Source organism: Rhinopithecus roxellana, chromosome 5 (assembly GCF_007565055.1).
Source record: "Rhinopithecus roxellana isolate Shanxi Qingling chromosome 5, ASM756505v1, whole genome shotgun sequence".
NCBI classification, from domain to species: domain Eukaryota; kingdom Metazoa; phylum Chordata; class Mammalia; order Primates; family Cercopithecidae; genus Rhinopithecus; species Rhinopithecus roxellana.
The window spans coordinates 106243039-106267475 of NC_044553.1; the positions used below are offsets into that span (position 1 = coordinate 106243039).

The 24437-nt window shown below is 39.2% G+C and overlaps 1 pseudogene; it reads left to right on the top strand.

The window, feature by feature from the left end:
* Nucleotides 1-23970, top strand: part of LOC115897579 — a 40297-nt pseudogene extending 16327 nt beyond the window's left edge.
* The last annotated feature ends 467 nt before the right edge of the window (nucleotides 23971-24437 follow it).

The window sequence follows — 24437 nt, forward strand, 5'->3', positions numbered from 1 at the left end:
TAGAATGTATGTGAATTCCATGGTCTTGATTGTTTTAAAAGATTTTTTTCTGTTTGGGGTCTTATAATTAATTTAGGCTTTCATTTTCTTGGTTTGGAATTTATTAACCTAAAATATACTTTAGAGGGCTTCAGAACTAAAGAAGTAGTGTTGTAGGCTTGTTTTTGTTTGTTTTTTGAGACAGAGTCTTATGTCACTCAGGATGGAGTGCAGTAGCGTGGTCATATAACCTTGAACTCCTGGGTTCAAGCAATCCTCCTGAGTAGCTGGGACTATAGGCCGGTGCCCTACGTGACAGAGTGAGACTCTATATTTTAAAAAAAATAAATTAAATAAAAAGTAAATAAATAAATGATGTCTTATTTCATAATAGTTGTGACTTTGTAAAGCTTTTAAATCTGCTTTACTCAGAGTCTAACTTTTAAATAAAATACAGGATATAAAAGGTGGGAGCCTCTTGAATGGAATGTAAGGGCTTTATCTCTCTCCCCATAGGACAGATATATTCTGTTTCTTGTCCCCCATTGAGTCAAGAATAATTTAACTTTTGGCATAAGAAACTACTGAAGAAAGCAGGTTGAATAAGCTAATATTTTTCTTCTTTTTGCAGGATATAGAAAACCTAGATCACTATGAGATGAAAGAAGAGCCTATTAGTGGGAAAAAGTTGGAGGATGAAGGAATTGAAAAAGAAAATTGAGCAATATTAAAGAAAATTAGGAAGACTGAAAGGTAAGACCATTTAAATGTGTAATTGTGTATAAATATCTGGAGCCTGGACTTTTTGGTCAAGTAATTATAGTTAACACCAGGCAATTCATGAACATGACGATCTCAGCTGCTCTCCTCCTCCATTCCTGCTTTAGTGGTAGATTCAGTCATTTGTTTATTGATTTTGAGACAGGGTCTTGCTCTGTCACCTGGGCTAGGGTGCGGGGGCACAATCATAGTTCACTGTAGCCTTTATCTCCCAGGCTCCAGTGGTCCTCTTGTCTCCAGTGGTCCTCCTGCTTCAGCCTCCCAAGTGTCTCAGACTATAGGCATATGCCACCACACCACTTTTTGATTTTTAGTAGAGATGAGGTCTCACTATGTTGACCATGCTGGTCTTGAACACTTAAGTTCAAGCAGTCCTCTTACCTCGGCCTGCCCAAGTGCTGGGATTACAGACATGAGCCACTCTGCCTAGCCACGCTCATATGCTTTGCTGCCCAGGGTTATCTTTCTCATCTATGAATAGCCACTTTTTATCCTGTTCATCTGCTCTTCACATCCTGAACCACCAGCTGATCCCTGTATATGCCCCTTTCCTCCTGTCTATGCTGTTTTCTCTGCTGACCTTTCTTCTGTGGCATCTGTATATTCAAATTCATTCTCTCCTACAAAACACAACTCAAATTATTTCTCCTTCATGAAGCTGACTTTGGTCCATCCTGCTCTGACCAAACCAGAAGTAGTGTTTCTCTTTTGACTTGAAATCTCTTTTATGTGAAGCAGCAGGATGGGAAAGGAACACTGAGTTTGGAGACAGACACACCTTTTATGGTTTCACTTTGCTCAACTCTAAAATACGGTTAGACAGTACATATCTTTTGGATGGTTGCTATGAAAAATAAATTAAAATGATGGATGTATATACAAAAAATGCTAGACAGAGTAGGGAAATATCAAATGATTGTCTGAACACTTACTGCTTCCTGCCTTGTACTAGAGCTATTTACCAACTCCACAATATCCGAGGACCAGTTACTTTGCCTTGGGCACAGGTTCTCCAAAACAGGGAATGAATTGTTAGGCAAGTAGATGTCAGATGTTGAAATCAGATAGATAACTCTCCCTCCTTCAATCTTATTTATATGTTAATTTAATTGGTAATTTTTCATACAGCAAAGAAATTTAGCCAATCCCCCACATCTTGATTATTTAAAAAACTGAGATTGTAGCATTTGAATTAATATTACTGTACTTTCTGTGTCTTGTGATCAATTCCAGTTTGAGTTATCTTCAAAACAAGGATAAATTATTGAACACTTTTGCATGACTGATACTATGCTAAATACTTTATACTTTATAGATCTTTTCATTTAGTCATCATAGCAACTGTGTGAAATAGGTGCTCTTCATATTTTAGAGATAGGAAAGCTTCTCATATTTTATAGATATGAAATGAGTTCGTGGTTACATGGCTAGGAAGTAATATTTTTATAAACTTGATTTTTTTTCTCCTTCAAAGTCTAGTACAGTCTTTAAAACCTTTGGTTTCACATGACCAAAAAGTAGTTCCATTTCTATATAGTCTTAGGATATGATATCGATATTTTTCATCTTTAGAGAAGTCCCTGCACTGAAAAACTGAAACCAGTTGCACGTGGGCACACATGGTTCCCAGTGTCTTAATGTGTGAACTAGACCATCTGTGTAATATTCTTGCTTGTCGTCTTATGAATGGAAGCCTATTTGAGTTAATAATGTGTCACCTTGAGTGTCTTCCAGTATTTTCAAAAATTGCTGGGTTTTGGAATAGACTCATACTGAATTTTATGCTTCTGTAGAGTCCATGGTGGTCTGAACATGTTGGCTAGAGTTTTTCAGGTGATAAGAAAAAGGAAATGGACCAGACTTGTGTCTAGTTTTATATTCTCTTCAAACTTCATAATGCTTCATTTAATGGGACTTTTTCTTTTCTTTTAGATGGAGTTTCACTCTGTCACCCAGGCTGGAGTGCAATGGCATGGTCTTGGCTCACTGCAACCTCTGCCTCCTGGGTAAAAGCAATTCTCCTGCCTCAGCCTCCTAAGTAGCTGGGACTATAGGCGTGCACCACCACACTCAGCTAATTTTTGTATTTTTAGTAGAGACTGGGTTTCACTATGTTGGCCAGGCTGGTCTCAGACTCCTGATGTGATCTGCACACCTCAGCCTCCCAAAGTGCTGGGATTACAGGCATGAGCCACTGTGCCTGGCCTTTTTTTACTTCTGAAATTGTTAAGTGGTGATCCAATTTTATTGTAATCTTTTTCTTTTTTCTTTTGAGATGGAGTCCTGCTCTGTGGCCCAGGCCAGAGTGCAGTGGCACCATCTCAGCTCAGTACTACCTCCACCTTCCGGGTTCAAGTGATTCTCTTGCCTCAGCTTCCCTAGTAGCTGGGACTACAGGCACGTGCAGCCGCACCTGGCCAACTTTTGTATTTTTTTGGTAGAGATGGGGTTTCATCCTGACAGCCAAGCTGGTTTCAAACTCTTGGCCTCACGTGATCCACCCGCCTCGGCCTCCCAAAGTGCTGGGATTATAGGTGTGAGCCCCCTGCCCGGCTACTGTAATCTTTTGGAGCAGGTTGAAATACCTTAAATCTTCAAATTAGTTGGCTCAGTCGACCCTGGTAAACAGTGGCTTTTGTGTTTCAGGCTGCAGTGTCTGGGCCAGTGCAAGCTTCAGATAGACTTATGGAAGAGCTCAGGGACATACACAGATCACAGAGTTATAAGACAGGTAAGGATCTCTAAATCCCTGCTCTTCTGATTGTTCTTTTGTTCTTTTCTTTTGTCAGATTATAAATATCATTTCTTAAAACTGGACAGATATGGAAATGTTTATTAGCTTTATTTTGTGAATCTCAAATGCAATCAAGTTCCAAAAGATGTAGGGGGTAAGATAGGATGAGTTTACTTGTTTTTGGATTTAAAGAAATTGTTTTTATAAGCCCATTGGAATTGTTTTTGTCATCTTCCTGATAGAGTGAACATTTACATGATTTTTATCTTCTGGCAAAAAGCTCGAGCAATATGGCTTGATAAGTAAATAAAAGTAATACATTTCATTATACAGGGAATGATTGCCAAGTTGATTTTTGTGATTTTTTCCCCCAAGTTTGAAAGCAACATAATCAACTCTTATTGTGGAGGCAGTTATGTTATTACTTTTGAAATATATAGATAGAATACACCTGTAGTCCCAGCTACTAGGGGTGGTGGGAGGCTGAGGCAGGAAGCTCTTTTGAGCTAGGAGAAGTCAAGGCTGCAATGAACTGTGATTGCACCATCATATTCCAGCCTGGATGACAGAGTGAGACACCCTGTCTCATAAAACAAAAAAAAGTGGGGAGTGGGAGTTGGGATACATATTGGATATGTATATATAGGACAGTTGTAGAAAAATACCGATTCTTTAGTGATTTAACTTTTGACAGTTCTTGGCCGGGCACGGTGGTTCAAGCCTATAATCCCAGCGCTTTGGGAGGCTGAGGTGGGCGGATCACGAAGTCAGGAGATTGAGACCATCCTGGCTAACACGGTGAAACCCCGTCTCTACTAAAAATACAAAAAAAAAAATTAGCCGGGCGTGGTGGCGGTCGCCTGTAGTCCCAGCTACTCCGGAGGCTGAGGCGGGAGAATGACGTGAATCTGGGAAGCGGAGCTTGCAGTGAGCCGAGATCGCACCACTGGAGGCGACAGAGCAAGACTCCGTCTCAAAAAAAAAAAAAAAAACAAAAACAAAAACAAAAAAAAAAACTTTTGACAGTTCTGTCCATGGCAAATTTTTCTCCTAAAACACACTGGCTAATAATACAAGTTTAGGAAAGCATAGCAAACTTTTTTTGAATTCTTGAGAAAATTATATACATGTGACTGTTTTCCTTTAGAATGACTACAAACTCTGAACCCTCTTATTAGATAAGATTTAGGCTACTATGATCTCTTTGGGACACTTATCCTAAAGGAGCTGGAAGCCATAGTGGCCTCTATTCTTCCTGGGGATATAGAGCAGCTGAAGATCTCCTCTTTCTGGAACTTACCCTGGGTGCTCTATTTTAGCTTTCAGATTGGTTCATTTTTGACTTAGTAAAAATAATAATAATAATAATCTTTCTGTTTGAATTGTTTTTTTGTTTTGTAATTCTCAAGGTTGACTCTGATAGTCCCTTGCACAGTGATCTTCAGATCTTAAAAGACAAACAAGGGATAGGAGACATTTTGTTTATCTTTTAAGGTAAGAAAATTGTTACAAGGCTCTATATCCTTCTAATGGGTGTGTATTTGTACAAGTGTTTGGAAAACAGTTTGGTAAAGTGGAAGATACTCATACCCTATGGTTCAGGAATCTCATGGATATATACTCCACAAGAACGAGTACGTAGGTGCCGGGAGACACAGGAATGTTCAGAGCAGCATTGTTTATAATAGCCCCAAATAGAAAATAACCCAAATGTTCATTCCAGTAAAATGGAGAATTGTGGTGTTCATAAAATGGCTTACAGCTATGTGGGACGAGATGGGCTTCCCAGGATTGGGAAGAGATTCTTTTCCATGTCTTAGGATAGCTGATGAAATTGTGGATTTGGAGAGGAAAGCCTGGGGGTTCAGGTTCATGATAGCTTGTCTTCAACTATTTGAAAAAGTATGTATATGGAAGCATTAGTTTTTATTTTTATTTGTTTTTGGTGAAGACAGGGCATAAAACTAGAACTAATAAGTCGAATTACAAACTTTAACACTATGTTAAGCAATAGAGACCAGACCCCCAAAACCTAATTTGTACAATTTCCTCTATATAGAGTTCAAAAATAGGCAAAACTCATGTTGGTTAGGGCATACATTCTTAGTGGAGGCAATATCACCGGCAGTGGAGTGAAAATTGGCCCTTAGAGTGAAAGAAAATCTTACCTACTATAATGGTCTGCTGCCCTCCAAAGGGCAATAGAACATAAATGAAAAGAGAACTGAGAAATACTTATTTATGGATTCATACTTGGGCAGTAAAACTGTCAAGAAAAAAGAGGTGATTACACACAGGGTAGGTTGAGGAGTCCATTGAGGTGGGAGGTGTGAACTGAAAGATACATCTATGGGCTTCTTGGATCCTGGCTCTAATATCTTTCGGGAGCAGGCTGGTGGTTACATGGGCAAATAATTTAGAGTAACTTGTTAAGGTCTACCTTAAGGTATATTTTCTGCACTTTTCTGAATGTGTTATATTTAATAAAGTATTTTTAAGATACCTAAAATAAAGGTTACAAAAGAATAACAATGGAATCTAGAAAAAATGTTAATGATCTAATATGGAATCTAGATAAGATGTAATGGTTTAAAATCTATGGCTGTATGAGGTATTTTGATGAAAAAAACAAAGACATAAAAGAATACTTTGTTGTACTTACTCTAAGGATGGTAGTAGTTTTCTGAAAGCTTCTTAATTTTCTGTGTGTATATTTTTGCTTGGGGATATATCTTATGATTGAACTTTCTAGAAATGACCCTAATGTCAGTATTTTCTCTGACTTTTGTTAGCATAGAAACTGTTGTGGTTGTCAACTGGGTTGTCTTCCTAAAGTATGAGTCTAGTATATATTGACTGAAGTTGCTAATGGTTACTTCTCTACAGATTCATATGGGTGAACGAATGAAGTACGCAGGCCTACAACAAAAAACAAACACACACACAAAAAGGAAGATATCATTTTTTAAAAAAACATTAAATCATATGAACATGTGCCCAACACCAAACTTAAGAAATAGAACCTTTGGCTGGGCGTGGTGGCTCGCTCCTGTAATTCTAGCACTTTGGGAGGCCGAGGCAGGTGGATCACTTGAGGACAGGAGTTTGAGACCAGCCTGGTCAACATGGTGAAACCCCACCTCTATTAAAAATACAAAAATAAGCCGGGCGTGATGGCCAGTGTCTCTAATCCCAGCTACTTGGGAGGCTGAGGTGGGAGAATCACTTGAACCCAGGAGGCAGAGGTTGCAGTGAGCTGAGATCGCACCATTGTACTCCAACCTGGGTGACAAGAGCGAAACTCCATCTCAAAAAGAGAAAAAAGAAAAAAGAAATAGAACCTTCTCAGTACCTGTAGCACTCTGTGTGCCCCTCCCTTGTCATGTCCTCTTTGGGAGGTATCTTGAAGGGAATATGAAATATTGGCCAAGAAACTGGAGGATTTGTGACTGCAGGTGGTGTTTTCATTATTTTTTCCTGCTCTGGTTAGAACTTCAGGGAGGGGATGATCTGGGAGGTAAATGGCTGAAATTCTACTGGATTTGTGTTTGTGGCCCATGGCTCCTGATACCAGAAAGAAGGGCCTTTTCTGGGGTTGGAGTATTTCTTAAGAGGCCTGGGAAGAATGTGATTGCCTTGAGCTAACTGACCTTCTGAAGAGGACCTTAAACTGAATTGCCAAGTTATTAGTATTGGGATTCACAGACTTTGGAGAATAGCAGGTATGACTCAGAAAGATTTGCAGGAAAGAGCCAGAACAATATATATGTATGGCCTCTGATGTCCACTGTGACACATTGAGAGTCATGAATAATAAGCAAAATGAAACTTGAGATAAAGCATAACACAAAGATGGGAGTGAGGGCAGGAGGGAATGCAACCTGGTCAGCAACTTGGCAAATCCAACTTGCTGTACTTTTAAGGAAGTCATTTTCTGATGTTACAGGCAACATCAGAGTTACTGACTTGAATTCCTAGGTAGCACTTTAAGAAGGGTCTACTTAGACAAGGATAGGTTCGTTTAGAGAATAATAGCCAGGATTGGGAAGAGATTCTTTTCCATGTCTTAGGATAGCTGATGAAATTGTGGATTTGGAGAGGAAAGCCTGGGGGTTCAGGTTCATGATAGCTTGTCTTCAACTATTTGAAAAAGTATGTATATGGAAGCATTAGTTTTTATTTTTATTTGTTTTTGGTGAAGACAGGGCATAAAACTAGAACTAATAAGTCGAATTACAAAGGGGTGATTTTCAACTCAATGTAAGGAAGTGACTTGTAACTATTTAGACCTGGTGATGTAGTCTTTGAAAAATAGAATGTTCTTCATCCTTAAGAATAACTTAGAAGGCTGAGATGTTAAATGGGAAATCAGATAACTTCATGAGATCCTTGTAGAGCCTGAGAGTCTGGTTCAGAGTTAAGGTAAGGTAACTCAAACTTCATTTTACCAGTCACCCTCAACCTTTATTTTCCCCTCCCTGAAGAACGCTTTTTATTTCTGTAAAATCTTAATTCCTGAGTTCCAGGTACAGAGTTTATGGAATAGAGTCCCCAGGTTTTGATGTAGAGGATCCTCTTTCTCCTGTCTGAAAATACCCTTTAGTATTTCCTTTAGTGTGAGTCTGCAGGTGGAGAAAATCCTTACTTTTTATTTCATTATTGAAGAATATCTTCACTGAGTGTAAGTTTCTAGATTGGCAGTTTCCTTCTTTCAGCACCTTGAAGATATCATTCTCTTATGCTAGCTTCCATTGTTTCTCTTGAATCGTTTATGGTGCTTCAATCTTGTGAAGTCTTTGATCAGTTTTTGAAAACTCTCCGCAACCATATCTTCAGCTCTTACTTCTGTCCCATTCTTTTTTTCTTCCAGGACTCTACGTATGTGATAAACTTTTCAACATATTGTCTTTTTTTTCTCAATTTTCTACCTTTTTATCTTTCTGAGCTTTTTCCAGTTTACTGAATCTGTCTTCTGCTAGGTTACTGCTGTGGTTAAACTTATCCATTAAGTTATTACTTTCAGTTTTGGTAGTTCTAAATTGCAGAATTTCATATGGTTGATTTTCATAATTTGCATTTCTCTGCCAGGTTTTCAGTCTTGTCCTGTCTTTCCTTACTCATGTTCAGCAGAGTTATTTTGAAGTGTGTCTGGTAACTCTGTTATCTCGATCCCTTGTGGTTTTGTGTCTTGTTTGCTTCTCTTGTTTTCTGTTATGTCATTCTTAAGTCTCATGTGGCTTTTTATTTTTAGTGATAGACATTATATATGAAATATATGAAATATATAATGTGGAGCCAATTTGAAGCCTTGGATGATATTCTTCTCCAGAGAGGATTTACATTTGCCCCTGCCAGGGGCTTGGAAATTAGCAACCCAGGATTGTCTCATCCAATCAGGGATTGAGATGATTAAAGCTGGCCATCATTCCCTGTCAGGGCAATTTGCAGTTTGTTCTTCAGGTTCCCAACCTAAGGAGTGGGAGAGTTAGCAGGGCCTCTCCTCGGTGAACGCTGAGCTCCAATGTTTATCTCCCTGTGAGCTCTGTGAGGCTGTGAGTTCTAGCTCAGCTTATTAACCTCTTCTTATCTGCTGTCATTGGAAGAAAACCCAAGGGGGAAAAAAGAAGACCCTGTTCTCTGGTATTCGCTTTACTCAGCCCTGTAATCATTACATTTTGTCCACTTTTCTAGTTCTCAGTCGGAAGATTGATCTAAGTTACCCAGTCTATCATCGTTGGAATGGTTCCTTTATATAGTTCTATTGAAGTGGAACCCCTTCATATGTTCCATAAGTTTACCATAACACTGTTCTGTTTGGGCCTGATTTTCACTTCATTTTTACTTGCTTTGGTTTTCATTTTTGTTCCTACTAATTTTACCTTTATGACTTTCACCCATTATCTGATAATAAATGTACATATTCTTTTATAGATTCTTTGAAAATCTTCTAAATAGTATATAGCATTAAGGATGTTCTTCAAATTAATTAAACTTGCTTGTTTGCTTTTTAGGATAACTTTCCATTTGATCCTCCATTTGTTTGAGTGGTGTTAACTGTTCTCTCAGGAGCATAAGTTTAAGTGATTACTTTAAATTTTTTTTTTTTTTTTTTTTTTAGTTTAAAAAAGTTTTTTATAGGATGAAGTCTCACTATGTTGCTCTGGCTGTTCTTGAACTCCTGAGTTCAAGTGATCCTCCCACCTTGCCCTCTCAAAGTGCTGGGATGACAGGCATGAGCAGCTGTGCCTGGCCTACTTTTTTTTTTTTTTTTTTTTTTTTATACTTTAAGTTCTAGGGTACATGTGCGTAACCTGCAGGTTTGTTACATACGTATACTTGTGCCATGTTGGTGTGCTACACCCATCAACTCGTCAGCACCCATCACTTCGTCATTTATATCAGGTATAACTCCCAATGCAATCCCCCCCCCCATGATAGGCCCCGATGTGTGATGTTCCCCTTCCCGAGTCCAAGTGATCTCATTGTTCAGTTCCCACCTACAAGTGAGAACATGTGGTGTCTGGTTTTCTGTTCTTGTGATAGTTTGCTAAGAATGATGGTTTCCAGCTGCATCCATGTCCCTACAAAGGATGCAAACTCATCCTTTTTTATGGCTGCATAATATTCCATGGTGTATATGTGCCACATTTTCTTAATCCAGTCTGTCACAGATGGACATTTGGGTTGATTCCAAGTCTTTGCTATTGTGAATAGTGCCGCAATAAACATATGTGTGCATGTGACTTTATAGCAGCATGATTTATAATCCTTTGGGTATATACCCAGTAGTGGGATGGCTGGGTCATATGGTACATCTAGTTCTAGATCCTTGAGGAATTGCCATACTGTTTTCCATAATGGTTGAACTAGTTTACAATCCCACCAACAGTGTAAAGTGTTCCTATTTCTCCACAACCTCTCCAGCACCTGTTGTTTCCTGACTTTTTAATGATTGCCATTCTAACTGATGTGAGATGGTATCTCATTGTGGTTTTGATTTGCATTTCTCTGATGGCCAGTGATGATGAGCATTTTATCATGTGTCTGTTGGCTGTATGAATGTCTTCTTTTGAGAAATGTCTGTTCATATCCTTTGCCCACTTTTTGATGGGGTTGTTTGTTTTTTTCTTGTAAATTTGTTTGAGTTCTTTGTAGGTTCTGGATATTAGCCCTTTGTCACATGAATAGATTGCAAAAATGTTCTCCCATTCTGTAGGTTGCCTGTTCACTCTGATGGTAGTTTCTTTTGCTGTGCAGAAGCTCTTTAGTTTAATTAGATCCCATTTGTCAATTTTGGCTTCTGCTGCCGTTGCTTTTGGTGTTTTAGACATGAAGTCCTTGCCCATGCCTATGTCCTGAATGGTACTACCTAGGTTTTCTTCTAGGGTTTTTATGGTATTAGGTCTAACATTTAAGTCTCTAATCCATCTTGTATTAATTTTCGTATAAGGAGTAAGGAAAGGATCCAGTTTAAGCTTTCTACTTACGGCTAGCCAATTTTCCCAGCACCATTTATTAAATAGGGAATCCTTTCCCCATTTCTTGTTTCTCTCAGGTTTGTCAAAGATCAGATGGCTGTAGATGTGTGGTATTATTTCTGAGGACTCTGTTCTGTTCCATTGGTCTATATCTCTGTTTTGGTACCAGTACCACGCTGTTTTGGTTACTGTAGCCTTGTAGTGTAGTTTGAAGTCAGGTAGCGTGATGCCTCCAGCTTTGTCCTTTTGACTTAGGATTGTCTTGGCAATGCGGGCTATTTTTTGGTTCCATATGAACTTTAAAGCAGTTTTTTCCAATTCTGTGAAGAAACTCATTGATAGCTTGATGGGGATGGCATTGAATCTATAAATAACCTTGGGCAGTATGGCCATTTTCACGATATTGATTCTTCCTATCCATGAGCATGGTACGTTCTTCCATTTGTTTGTGTCCTCTTTTATTTCACTGAGCAGTGGTTTGTAGTTCTCCTTGAAGAGGTCCTTTACATCCCTTGTAAGTTGGATTCCTAGGTATTTTATCCTCTTTGAAGCAATTGTGAATGGAAGTTCATTCCTGATTTGGCTCTCTGTTTGTCTGTTACTGGTGTATAAGAATGCTTGTGATTTTTGCACATTAATTTTGTATTCTGAGACTTTGCTGAAGTTGCTTATCAGCTTAAGGAGATTTTGGGCTGAGACAATGGGGTTTTCTAAATATACAATCATGTCATCTGCAAACGGGGACAATTTGACCTCTTCTTTTCCTAACTGGATACTCTTTATTTCTTTCTCTTGCCTGATTGCCCTAGCCAGAACTTCCAACACTATGTTGAATAGGAGTGGTGAGAGAGGGCATCCCTGTCTTGTGCCAGTTTTCAAAGGGAATTTTTCCAGTTTTTGCCCATTCAGTATGATATTGGCTGTGGGTTTGTCATAAATAGCTCTTATTATTTTGAGGTACGTTCCATCAATACCGAATGTATTCAGTGTTTTTGGCATGAAGGGCTGTTGAATTTTGTCAAAAGCCTTTTCTGCATCTATTGAGATAATCATGTGGTTCTTGTCTTTGGTTCTGTTTATATGCTGGATTACGTTTATTGATTTGCAAAGGTTGAACCAGCCTTGCATCCCAGGGATGAAGCCCACTTGATCATGGTGGATAAGCTTTTTGATGTGCTGCTGAATCCGGTTTGCCAGTATTTTATTGAGGACTTTTGCATCGATGTTCATCAGGGATATTGGTCTAAAATTTTCTTTTTTTGTTGTGTCTCTGCCAGGCTTTGGTATCAGGATGATGTTGGCCTCATAAAATGAGTTAGGGAGGATTCCCTCTTTTTCTATTGATTGGAATAGTTTCAGAAGGAATGGTACCATCTCCTCCTTGTACCTCTGGTAGACTTCAGCTGTGAATCCATCTGGTCCTGGACTTTTTTTGGTGGGTAGGCTATTAATTATTGCCTCAATTTCAGAGCCTGCTATTGGTCTATTCAGGGATTCAACTTCTTCCTGGTTTACTCTTGGAAGAGTGTAAGTGTCCAGGAAATTATCCATTTCTTCTAGATTTTCTAGTTTATTTGTGTAGAGGTGTTTACAGTATTCTCTGATGGTAGTTTGTATTTCTGTGGAGTCGGTGGTGATATCCCCTTTATCTTTTTTTTTTTTTTTTTTTTTTTTTGCGTCTATTTGATTCTTCTCTCTTTTCTTCTTTATTGGTCTTGCTAGCGGTCTGTCAATTTTGTTGATCTTTTCAAAAAACCAACTCCTGGATTCATTGATTTTTTGGAGGGTTTTTTGTGTCTCTATCTCCTTCAGTTCTGCTCTGATCTTAGTTATTTCTTGCCTTCTGCTAGCTTTTGAATGTGTTTGCGCTTGCTTCTCCAGTTCTTTTAATTGTGATGTTAGAGTGTCAATTTTAGATCTTTCCAGCTTTCTCTTGTGGGCATTTAGTGCTATAAATTTCCCTCTACACACTGCTTTAAATGTGTCCCAGAGATTCTGGTATGTTGTATCTTTGTTCTCATTGGTTTCAAAGAACATCTTTATTTCTGCCTTCATTTCGTTATAGTCATTCAGGAGCAGGTTGTTCAGTTTCCATGTAGTTGAGCGGTTTTGATTGAGTTTCTTAGTCCTGAGTTCTAGTTTGATTGCACTGTGGTCTGAGAGACAGTTTGTTATAATTTCTGTTCTTTTACATTTGCTAAGGAGTGCTTTACTTCCAATTATGTGGTCAATTTTGGAATAAGTGCGATGTGGTGCTGAGAAGAATGTATATTCTGTTGATTTGGGGTGGAGAGTTCTATAGATATCTATTAGGTCCACTTGGTGCAGAGATGAGTTCAATTCCTGGATATCCTTGTTAACTTTCTGTCTCGTTGATCTGTCTAATGTTGACAGTGGAGTGTTGAAGTCTCCCATTATTATTGTATGGGAGTCTAAGTCTCTTTGTAAGTCTCTAAGGACTTGCTTTATGAATTTGGGTGCTCCTGTATTGGGTGCATATATATTTAGGAGAGTTAGCTCTTCCTGTTGAATTGATCCCTTTACCATTATGTAATGGCCTTCTTTGTCTCTTTTGATCTTTGATGGTTTAAAGTCTATTTTATCAGAGACTAGGATTGCAACCCCTGCTTTTTTTTGTTCTCCATTTGCTTGGTAGATCTTCCTCCATCCCTTTATTTTGAGCCTATGTATGTCTCTGCATGTGAGATGGGTCTCCTGAATGCAGCAGACTGATGGGTCTTGACTCTTTATCCAGTTTGCCAGTCTGTGTCTTTTAATTGGAGCATTTAGTCCATTTACATTTAAGGTTAATATTGTTATGTGTGAACTTGATCCTGCCATTATGATATTAACTGGTTATTTTGCTTGTTAGTTGATGCAGTTTCTTCCTAGCCTCGATGGTCTTTACATTTTGGCATGTTTTTGCAATGGCTGGTACCGGTTGTTCCTTTCCATGTTTAGGGCTTCCTTCAGGGTCTCTTGTAAGGCAGGCCTGGTGGTGACAAAATCTCTAAGCATTTGCTTATCTGTAAAGGATTTTATTTCTCCTTCACTTATGAAACTTAGTTTGGCTGGATATGAAATTCTGGGTTTAAAATTCTTTTCTTTAAGAATGTTGAATATTGGCCCCCACTTTCTTCTGGCTTGTAGAGTTTCTGCCTGAGAGGTCTGCTGTTAGTCTGATGGGCTTCCCTTTGTGTGTAACCTGACCTTTCTCTCTGGCTGCCCTTAAGATTTTTTCCTTCATTTCAACTTTGGTGAATCTGGCAATTATGTGCTTGGAGTTGCTCTTCGCGAGGAGTATCTTTGTGGTGTTCTCTGTATTTCCTGAATTTGAATGTTGGCCTGCCCTACTAGGTTGGGGAAGTTCTCCTGGATGATATCCTGAAGACTGTTTTCCAACTTGGTTCCATTTTCCCCCTCACTTTCAGACACCCCAATCAGACGTAGATTTGGTCTTTTTACATAATCCCATACTTCTTGCAGGCTTTGTTCATTTCTTTTTCTTCTTTTTTCTTTTGGTTTCTCTTCTGGCTTAATTTCATGTATTTGATCCTCAATCACTGATACTCTTTCTTCCGGTTGATGGAGTCGGTTACTGAAGCTTGTGGATTTGTCACGTATTTCTAGTGTCATGGTTTTCATCTCTGTCATTTCGTTTATGACCTTCTCTGCATTAATTAGTCTAGCTGTCAATTCTTCCACTCTTTTTTCAAGATTTTTAGTTTCTTTGCACTGGGTACGTAATTCCTCCTTTAGCTCTGAGAAGTTTGATGGACTGAAGCCTTCTTCTCTCATCTCGTCAAAGTCATTCTCTGACCAGCTTTGATCCATTGCTGGCGATGTGCTGCGCTCCTTTGCAGGGGGAGATGCACTCTTATTTTTTGAATTTCCAGTTTTCTGCCCTGCTTTTTCCCCATCTTTGTGGTTTTATCTGCCTCTGGTCTTTGATGATGGTGACGTACTGATGGGGTTTTGGTATAGGTGTTCTTCCTGTTTGATAGTTTTCCTTCTAATAGTCAGGACCCTCAGCTGTAGGTCTGTTGGAGATTGCTTGAGGTCCACTCCAGACCCTGTTTGCCTGGGTATCAGCAGCAGAGGTTGCAGAAGATAGAATATTGCTGAACAGCGAGTGTACCTGTCTGATTCTTCCTTTGGAAGCTTCCTCTCAGGGGTGTACTCCACCCTGTAAGGTGTGAGATGTCAGACTGCCCCTAGTGGGGGATGTCTCCCAGTTAGGCTACTCAGGGGTCAGGGACCCACTTGAGCAGGCAGTCTGTCCATTCTCAGATCTCAACCTCCGTGTTGGGAGATCCACTGCTCTCTTCAAAGCTGTCAGACAGAGTCGTTTGCATCTGCACAGGTTTCTGCTGCTTTTTTTGTTGTTGTTGTTTAGCTGTGCCCTGTCCCCAGAGGTGAATTCTACAGAGACAGGCAGGTTTCCTTGAGCTGCTGTGAGCTCCACCCAGTTCGAGCTTCCCAGCGGCTTTGTTTACCTACTTAAGCCTCAGCAATGGCGGGCGCCCCTCCCCCAGTGTCGCTGCTGCCTTGCGGTTAGATCGCAGACTGCTGTGCTAGCAATGAGGGAGGCTCCGTGGCCGTGGGACCCTCCTAGCCAGGTATGGGTATAATCTCCTGGTGTGCCCATTTGCTTAAAGTGCAGTATTGGGGTGGGAGTTACCCGATTTTCCAGGTGTTGTGTGTCTCAGTTTCCCTGGCTAGGAAAAGGGATTCCCTTCCCCCTTGCGCTTCCCAGGTGAGGCGATGCCTTGCCCTGCTTCAGCTCTCGCTGGTCAGGCTGCAGCAACTGACCAGCACCAATTGTCCGGCACTCCCTAGTGAGATGACCCCAGTACCTCAGTTGAAAATGCAGAAATCACTGGTCTTCTCTGTCACTCGTGCTGGGAGTTGGAGACTGGAGCTATTCCTATTCGGCCATCTTGCTCCACCCCTACATTTTTTTTTTAAATACAGTGTGCACCAGAGTCATTTGGAGAGCTAGTCCCAGGGTTTCTGATTCAGTAGGTCTGTGGTGTTGCCTGAGCATTTACATTTTTAAGAAGTTCCCAGGTGAAGCTGGTACTGGTTTTCTCGGGCCCACATCTGAAACTGTTGGTTATAAATCATTATGTTGTTGATAGGTAGAGATTTTAGTGACATATGTATATATATATACACACACACATACATATTTACACATACACACACACACATATATACACATTTTAATCATAAAAACCAAAGGTTTTTCAAATGTAAATTGTGACTGAAGGTTTAGAGAATGTTACGATTACAGAGTGGTCCCCACGTGCCTGTGATCCTAATTAGTACTTCTAGGAATAATCATGGGAAATCTCATGGACCTGTGGAGCTGGCTAATTACTTCTAGAGGTGATAGTTGCAATGTAGTAAAATCAAATGGTAATTGTCATACAGTTTTACTGAAATTTGTATTGCTTCTTTTTTGTGATTGGAAGTCTTACAGAAGTGGGGAAAAGATCACAGTTTGCTAGGTTAGTTGTGAAATGTTCTGTAGACCCTGAAAGTATGAGCAATTTAAAGTAATGAGGATTTTCAAACACTCAGCTGACTAATTCCATTATGTGACATAATCCACATTATGGTGATTAAAATCTAAATATCTCCAGCCCTTACTTTGATCATTTCTATGGTTGAGATAGTAATAGTTGTATTTAGGGTAAAAATATGAGTGACTTCTTCTGACTTCAGAACTTTCTCCAGAAGAGCTTTGTTCCTACAGTTATTTTTACTTGTATTTGATGTACATGCTTATGTATGTGTTTTGGGGGCTAAAATCCTGTTAAGAATCATTATTCTGTATAATCAAAATACATATTAACTGTGGTGTTGGTACTACAGAATACTTATCTGGACGTGATATCCATCGGTAAAAGCTCAGAGAAAAAAAAACTGTGGGGTTAAAAAAAAAAAAAAAACCTTAGTATTACATATGGATGTGCCAAGTTCATTTTGAGTTTCCCCACACAGTAAATGAATATTGGTTTTATTAGTTAATTAATTAATTTTATTGAGACAGGGTCTTGCTCTGTTGCCCCAGGCTGCAGTGAGTGGTGCAATCACAGCTCACTGCAACCTCTGCCTCCAGGGCTCAAACCATCCTCCCACCTCAGCCTCCTGAGTAGCTGGAACCACAGGCATATGCCACCAGGCCAAGCTAATTTTTGTATTTTTGATAGGGACAGGGTTTCACCATGTTGCTCATGTTGGTCTCAAACTCCCAGGCTAAAGTGATCCACCCCGCTCAGACTCACAAAGTATTAGGATTATGGGTCTGAGCCACTTTGCCCAGCCCAATATTGTTTGTTAAAATTTTTTATTTATTTACTTATCTTTTGCTTTTGTTTTTCTGTTTTAATTTTTAAATTTCTATTTTTTTCAATATTGTGTTTTAAGAGTTTACTTACCTAAGGCCTGCAGCCTAATCTTTGCCATATCTCCCCAAGTGTTCTGTCAGTGCTAATATAGTGGTATGTTCATAGATATTTGTTCTGTGGGGATTGCAAGGTTTTGAGGAAGCCAGGTTCAAAATGTCTTTACCAAAGGACTTCCTGGTGTTTGAGTGAGGGAGAAAGGACAAGATGGAGAAAGGTGAACAACAAGGCACAATCCATGTGGCTTCCAGGTTCTTCCTCACCAACTTTCCCACGCGCGGGAAAATGCAGATCAACCGAGCATGCGCTAGGTGACGTCAATCCGAAGAGATCGAAACTTACCCGGCCACGCTTATGGAGATGCCCCTATCATGCCCTTATCCCGCCCACTGCCCTCCCCCTTCCAGTACCAATGCATAAAAGTCTGCTGCCGGCAGGAGCCGGCGTGACTTCTTTGGCCCCCGCATTCGTGGACCAGAGAACCCCACCGAGAGCGCCGGCGTGACTTCCCTGGCCCCATACCTGAGGACCAGAGAACCTCGCCCAAGAGTGTGTGCATATTTGCAATAAAGGGCTGCCACTTTCTTATGTACTTTGGCCTCATGTTTAATTACTTAGCTCTCCTAAATTAGGTTACATTAAATTAAATTAAGACACCTGGAAGCCTTAATGCCATTTTCTGTTTTTCCCAAATTTGTTATTAGTGCTCCTGACAGCATCTCAGAGGACGGTGCCCTCGGGCTTACTCTCTGGGAAATGCTGCTCTGTTGGAAATCCAGAGTTCTGAGTGATTCCCATGTGTTTTCTGCTGCAGAGCAGGACATGCTGAAGTGATTCCTTCATGAGCCGATATTAGAGGTCTCCTTTTGACAGCTTGTTACAAAGGTAATCACAAATATACTATTAGGTGAGTGTAAGTCCAAGTTGAGTGTGAAGCAGAGGTGTTTAGAATTGTGTACTGTTTTATTTTGCTACCTTTAACGCTTCTCTGGGCTATTTTGGTTTCAACAGTAAAATTGCTATAAAAAGTACTTCTCTTGTCATAAAACCTCATGGTCAGTTTTGGAAGTCCAGTGTTAGGTAACCCAGCCAAATACTTACGTATACAAAATAAACACAAGACTGAAAAATAGTAAATGTTTAACCTTTGTGTCTCTTATTCACTACACCAGCCTTTTGCTAGCCACCAGACCATAGTTCTTTTGTTTTTCATAGTTAAATGTTAAAATATAAGGGCTTTTTAATGAAGCCCTTACTGATTGGGGAGAAAAGACATTAGCATTGTGCTTTAGTTTTATGTGCTGGTTTATAAAATTGTGTATGTTGACTCAATATTCCCATAAGCACAGGAAAGGAAAGTGGGTCATTTTTGTTCAGAATCTTATTTGAGAAAAAAAAAATGATCAAGGAGAAGATTTGGGTAAAACTCTGTAAATTCAAGATAAATGTATGAAAACATTTGAAAATGTGATTATAAAATGGACCAGTATAGCTTTTCAACATTTTGTTGTAAGAATCCCAAGAATGTAAGTTTATTATCTTAGTATACCACCTAGAATCGAGACAAATACATGAAGTTATGAGTCGTGCCATTTTCAGTTTTAAAATCTCTCACATAGTTTCTTCATTGATTCTTTTTTGCCACAGTGTGTTATAGTCCTCATTATTTGGATGAATAATTTGAATAATAAGTCAGCTTGTGACCTACCCAAATAAATCTTCTGATTCCTAGTAAAGTGTTTTTCATTATACCAAATGCCAGCTATATAAGAGGAGATTAAAAGTACTAAGAACTCTAAGTACCCTATTGATTATCATATGCTACCCATAGGTCAGGCACAGTGGCACACACCTGTAATCCCAGCACTTTGGGAGGCCGAGGGGGATGGATCACTTGAGGTCAGGAGTTCCAGACCAGGCTTGCCAAGATGGTGAAACCTCATCTCTACCAAAAATACAAAAAAGTTGCCAGATGTGGTGGTGCATACTGGTAGTCCCAGCTACTCAGGAGGCTGAGACAGGAGAATCATTTGAACTCGGGAGGCAGAGGTTGCAGTAAGCTGAGATCGCACCACTGCACTCCAGCCTTGGTGGCAAAGATAAACTCCATCTGAACTAAAAAGAAAAAGAAAAGCTAAGCATGGACTTAATTTCTCTGAGGTTTAAAGCTGCAAAGAGTTGCTCTTCATGAAGTAGGTGGGATCTCAGTTGGGCAGTGAAATGTGAGTGGGGTTTGGTCAGTTGGTGGAGGTTGCAGGAAGATTATTTACATAGGTGAAAAGTAAACACAATCAGGTATCTAGGAAAGAGAATGAGGGATTCAGAGTACACGAGACCAGTTTGAGCTATAACACAAGGAGGGTAGGATTCACGTAGAAGAGTTGTAGGAAATATTCTCACAGAAACATTTCTGTGAATTGGTGACAGATTTTTTTTTTTTTTCTAGTAAGTAAACTATTACCCCTGGATATTCATCTTGCTATGTAACTGGTTGAGAAACAGGGGAGTAACAGTAAAGAAACTGTTTTAGGCCGGGCACGGTGGCTCAAGCCTGTAATCCCAGCACTTTGGGAGGCCGAGACGGGTGGATCACGAGGTCAGGAGATCGAGACCATCCTGGCTAACACGGTGAAACCCCGTCTCTACTAAAAAATACAAAAAACTAGCCGGGCGACGTGGCGGCACCTGTAGTCCCAGCTACCCGGGAGGCTGAGACAGGAGAATGGCGTGAACCCAGGGAGGCGGAGCTTGCAGTGAGCTGAGATCCGGCCACTGCACTCCAGCCTGGGTGACAGAGCGAGACTCCGTCTCAAAAAAAAAAAAAAAAAGAAAAAAGAAACTGTTTTAGAATAAATCTGGTGACAGCAGAAGAGAATATGAGACACACTGTGCTCACAGAGCCTAGAAGAGTGTGACAGTGGTTGAGGGCCACGCTGTCATCTTAGAGTGAAATGAGGAGAACCTACATTGGTTTGGTAGTCCTGGGAGTGGAAGGAGGAATGACATGTGAAAGCTCATTGGAGGCAGAATCAAAATGGCTTGGTCTTCATAGTCAACTATTAAGTGAGGAGGAGGAGTTATTGGCTGACTTAGGAAGAAGTAAAAAATGTGAAATGCCAATAAAACACAAAACTTGCCATTTTAGTCAGGGTAAAGCTTAAGCATTGTGTGATTCCAGATAGATTATTGAGCAGTTTTGTTCCATTTATTTTATATCCCATATCTTTGAGCTATGATCCTATTTCTTTATTTCTTGACATACCCAAACATTTTTGAAACTATTGTGATACAGTTTTTATATAAGTCTCACCCTTTGAAGTGTACATTTCAGTAGTTTTTAGCATATTCAGAGTTATGCAGCCATTACCACTACCTAATTTCAGAACTTTTCTTCTCTCCAGAAAGAAACCCTGTACCCATTAGCAGTCACTCCCTATACACATTTCCCCCACCATTGATCCTGGCAATGTCTGATCTAATTTTTGTCTCTGTAGATTTGCCTATCCTGGACATTTCATATAAATAGAATCATACAAAATGTGGCATTTTGTGACTGACTTTTCTTTAAAGTGATTATAAAGCAAATGGCTGAAGAGGCTAAGCTTAGGAGAGTGTTTGCTGTGCAACTTTAACAACTGATTTTTTTTTTAAGTTGAAAATATTACTGTGCCTGTATATGTGACATATTATCCTTAGATGACCCTTGCTTCAATTATTTGAATTTTTTTCCCTGGTATTCTTGAACTGTCTCAATATTCAGTAGGATCCCTTTGGAGACAAAGACCAGTAAGAATTTGGAACACATATTGACAAAATGAATGTAATTTAATACAGTAGTAAAGTCAACCACTTTTAGGTATCGATGCTGCTGAAAGTATGTATTAAGGAAAAGTTTACTTATCTTTCTTACTTTTTCTGAAGGTACTAGAATTACTTCTGTCTTCTGTTTAGATTTCAACACACATTTGCATAGCTATTATGTGGTTGTACAAATGTACTTTCTTTTGACCTGAAAATGCAAAAACTTCTTTTCTTCCCACTATCTGAGACTCTGCAACCTTAAAGGAAGAGTGGGTTCTTTAAAGGAAAGGTGGTGATGGTTGGATAATGAGTAACAATGTCTACCATATGCTTCCTTTTGCCAAAACAAGTTCCTGTCTACCATCAGCATTTCCAAAATTTGAAGATTAAGTGTTGTGTTAACTCATTAACTAATGAATAGACTTTGAGCAGTTGTGGAATCAATATCTCAGTGAGTGCCTGGATGCTCTAATTCTGTTAAATCAATGAGTGCACTTTATGTGCAATACCCTCTTAGCCCAGTGGCAGATTTAAGGAGTGAGAGATCGATTTCTATGTTTCAGAAATCAAATACACAAAGAATAAAAATTTTTAATCCCATGATTCTTTACCTGAGTTTAGTTTTTTGCAGAGTTTTTCTTTTAGATTTTCTTTTCCTTCTATTAAACTTTCACTTTGAAAGGTCCCAGGGTTTGGGCAAAGCAAGTGGGAAAGCCACTTCCTTGGATTCTCCAGGGCAAAGGAGTTAAAAAGGACTTCTTTCCCTCATTTTATTATTGAATAATGTCATGATAACAATTATTAAGCTGAATGGTCTACAGTAGAAGTTTTTAGATGCCTTCTCTGCAAAACAATTTGGTTTAGTCAATGCAAAGATGTCTTTAGTTAGCTGAAATGGAAGATGTGCAGGCTAGAGTGGTCTTGGCAAGTCTTCTGGGTGGAAATACAGCATTTGGAAGGGTAGGAAGCAAAAGGAATCTTAGGCAAGGGAAAGGTGTGGCCAAGCCTCAGAGGAGAGAACAGTTTGTGGTGGACTTGGAGTCCACGTAGATCCAATCAGTGGTCTTAGCTTTTGTGTTTTCAAAATTACCACAGTTTTTGTTCTAAAACTATCATTCCTTTGATTTTATTTTATGCATGCTATCTGTGTATTTTGAAATTTAAAATAACATTAAAGGAGAAATGAAATTATTTTGTTTGAGAAAGAGTTAAAAGATTAAAACATCTTGATCTAAATAATTTTCTAATGGGAGATTTGGTACATCCCCAGAAGTTGTCTTTGGTTCAGAGAACAGTCTTCAGGCCTAGAAAGGACTTGAGGAGTCCCTGAGAGAAGCCGCATGGTGTGAACCATTTGATTCTCACAACAGAATGCATAAAAATAATTTGAACCGTGAAACCATGCAGATGTTCATATTTTGGATAGGGTAAAGTCAGTGCCATTGTCAGAGGAAAAACCCTTGGCCATCACAGGATGGGAGAGAAAGTTTCCGTCGTAAAGAATACTCAAATGCCATTTAAGGAAACGGGTTCTTCTGCCCTTATTCTTTGGAATATTTAGCGCCAAGTTCTTAGCTTTTGACATCATCAAAATTTCAAAGTATTCTGTTCTAAGAGCCATTTCAAACAATTAACTAGAATTTCAGAGCAATTACATGAGAGTAATACCACTAGAATTTTTAAATTATCCATAGTCCTATATCCTTAACAAGTATGTTCATGCTTGCATGTTCTCTTCTTATCTTTACTGTGTGCATGCTTTCTTAATAATGGCACACAGAAATTGTTTAAGCAGGAATAATTCTCAAGATAATTTTCTGTGTTTCCTTTTTTCTTTTTAAGGTATATATTGGGTGGAGGAGCATTGTGTATGGAACCTCTCACAAAACAGGTGATTATTTTCTTATAATACTCAATTTTCACACGCAATAGAGTGTTCTGATTATGTAAGTTAGATGGTAAGTAGAAGGTTCTCTTAAAGACATTTTAGTGGGTTTTTTGTTGTTGCTGTTGTTTTTTTCTTCATAGCTCCTACGTTCAAGAATGAAAAAGGTATCCCAGCACTTTGGGAGGCCAAAGTGGGTGGATCACGAGGTCAGGAGATCAAGACCATCCTGGCTAACACGGTGAAACCCTGTCTCTACTAAAAAAAATAGAAAAAAAATTAGCCAGGCGTGATGGCAGACTCCTGTAGTCCCAGTAGTAGAGTCAACCACTTTTAGGCAGCCCCCCTGTACTCGGGAGGCTGAGGCAGGAGAATGGCATGAACCCAGGAGACAGAGCTTGCAGTGAGCCGAGATGGCACCACTGCACTCCAGCCTGGGCAACTGAGTGAGACTCCGTCTCAAAATAAATAAATAAATAAATAAAATAAAAAAGGTAAACCAGTAAAATGACGTTGTACTTGGTGCTGAATCTATGCTAGGATAGGCATTAAGAGTGACCTTTATTTAAGGTTCTAATTTGCTCATGTTGGACACTTAGAACATCAGTTTATTGTTTTTGTGAGATTCTGGAAATGTTCCAATTTTACTTTTTCCCCTTGACTCCAGACTTTGTAACACTGGTCTGCTGCTGTTAAGTTATATGCCATTTTGTTAGGGCTTCTCAAGTGGGAATCAGGAATGCTGCTGTGTTCTAGAGATGTTCTGTTCTTCCTGTAGGGCTGAAGCAGTGCCTACTCGATAGAATCAGTCATCATGCAAATAAATGCCACCTGAGTCAAAGGCAAAGCCAGTGTGCAGCTTGGAGCAAAGAAGATACTTCTATTAAGAATTTTATATAAATCATAAGATATATTTTATATTACTTTGTGAGCCTACTTCCTGTCTTAATTTTTTTTGAGAAAATTCATTTCATTTTCATTTGATTTGTTTTCTTTTTGTTACAAAGATGATCTATGGAAAATATACAAGAAAATTAAAGATACTGACTGCTAATCACTTAATGATTTAGTATCTGATTGCTTAGTCTTTGTTATATTTGCTGTAGACAAACATGTCTACAGTTGTAAATTTATTATTAGTATGTATACCCTAGTAAAAGTTATATGTACTTTGAAGTTTTGCAAAGTTCATGTTATAGAATTAATTCCTGATGAACTTTTATGTGCTAAGCACTAGTCTTTTTATTTGTTTATTTCTACTTTTTTTCCCCTTTCTGCCTATGCTTACCAAGTCTTTTTATTTTTTACTTTTGATTAGCTCTTTCAATCCTCTTAATAACTTAAAAAGAGGGTATTATTAATATCTG